Here is a 2,302-nt window from a genome sequence, read left to right as displayed (position 1 = left end):
TAACAATGACTATCTACATAATGTATGTAGGTAAGTTGACAAATTGAATAGCTTTTTCAAAGTAACTTGTTAGGTTAATTACTAATGGCTGCCCTTGTGGCAAAATTTGAAACCATTATTATTATTATTATTATTATTATTATTATTATTATTATTATTATTATTATTATTATTATTATTATTATTATTATTATTATTATTAGGCGACGAGCTGGCAGAATCGTTAGCGCGCTAGACGAAATGCTTTGCAGTATTTCGCCCGTCGCTACGTTCTGAGTTCAAATTCCGAGGAGGTCGACTTTACCTTTCATCCTTTCGGGGTCAATAAAATAGGTACCAGTTGAACACTGGGCTCGATGTTATCGACTAGTTCCCTCCCACCAATTCTGAGGCCTTGTGCTTCCAGTAGAAAGGATTATGATTATTATTATTATTATTATTATTATTATTGAATGAGAGAGCAGTGCATGCCATCAAAGTGACAGTGGTGTAAAATTCGTTTTTCACAGTAAATTATAACTGCCCAGGCAAGTATTAAACGAACAAAAACAATTTTCCTGGAATGCATGATGAATTTTTACAAGAGAATATAAATAAAAAATAAATAATTGACGTATGTGACACCACATGCGCGCAACATGGTGATCTCATATCAAGATAAACAGCGCATGACGTTGCAGGTGCGGCCTAGTTAGAATTTTCTTCAGGTCGAGTAGCTCATCCCGTCCAAAAGGTCCCTGAATAAGGTTTGTTTAAGGATGTTGAATGAAACACTCATGTCTCCAGAAGTAAATTATTCAAGCCCCAAACAATTCCTCTCAATACATGGTTATGATGCTCCCCAACTACTTTTGCTCCTGATCAGAGATGCACATACCGTCAGCCACTAAGGGACATGCTCAACTGGTTTAAGGTCAAACAACTGACAAGTAAATCTGTGGTATTGAGCAGAATATTTAATGTATTATTATTATTATTAGTAGTAGTAGTAGTAGTAGTAGTAGTAGTAGAGTAGTAGTAGTAGTAGTAGTAGCAGCAGCAGCAGCAGTAGTAGCAGCAGCAGCAGCAGCAGTAGTAGTAGTAGTAGTAGTAGTAGTAGTAGTAGTAGTAGTAGTAGTAAAGGCGGCGAGCTCGCAGAATCGTTAGCACGCCGGGCAAAATACTTGGCGGCATTTCGTCCGTCATTACGTTCTGAGTTCAAATTCCGCCGAGGTCATCCTTTGGAAATCAATAAAAATAAATACCACTTGAACACTGGAGCCTACGATCGACTTATCCTCTTCCCTGAAATTTCTTCCCTTGTGCCAAAATTTGATATTGTTAATATAACTCAGTGAGAGATCAGCACACGCCTTCAAAGTGATGCTGGGTCACAAATATACGAAGCCCAATATCCCATCATCACTACCTGTTGCATAAGGGTACACTAGGCACATGCATCACAACCATATGTGCGCGGCATGGTGGCCTTATATCAAGATCACGTATACCCTTGCAGGTTGGGGCCCAGTTAGGAATTTCTTCAAGTAGAGCAGTCCATTCCGCTCAAAAAGGTCCCTGAATTAAGGTTGTTTAAGGATGATAAACGAAACACCTTTCGGGATCAAATATTATGTGTACATGTGTAACTAAAGTAATAATACGTTTTAATATATTGTATAATGTCTTTTATCTCACACCTCATATTTATGTAAATGTGTATAAAATGTACATTCCTAAGAGTTTTGTAATACGGTGTATGAATGAATGTGCTATTGAGGGCGCAGTAAATGAAAGAATTGTTGTTGCTGTTGTTGTTGTTGTATATGAATTTGATAGCGTGAAGATTTCCTTTTAATTTTCCATTCGAAACACACTTTATTCAAGCATAACAAACCCAGATTTTCTTTCGAATACTTGTAAAAAGAACTGTGATTGCTTAAAGTAACGCTGCCATTAACACTGCGGTGGGTAGACAACAGAAATATGAGGTTTGTTTCACAAACTCACAACATTTTATTTACTCACATTACTTTTTCGCAACTACAAAAGGACAACCACACACAATTAATTCAACTGACAAAACACTACAAAAAGCCAAAGCACACAACTAAATATACGAAAGGAACAAAATAAAGAGTGTAGTGAACATTCGATAGAAGAAAATGTTCCGAATATTCAAATAAGCAATTTAGAAAACAGTACAAGTAACAAGGATCGCACTAGCGATGGTTCCAAATATTGCGATCTGTTGAAAAAGTATTTGTGTGAAGGCAAACCTTCCTCCAATGTAAAGTGAACAGACAGGATTTTCGAAACATCA

Source organism: Octopus sinensis, linkage group LG11 (assembly GCF_006345805.1).
Source record: "Octopus sinensis linkage group LG11, ASM634580v1, whole genome shotgun sequence".
NCBI lineage: Eukaryota > Metazoa > Mollusca > Cephalopoda > Octopoda > Octopodidae > Octopus > Octopus sinensis.
The sequence above is the reverse complement of the archived record's forward strand: the minus strand, read 5'-3'. Positions refer to the sequence as shown.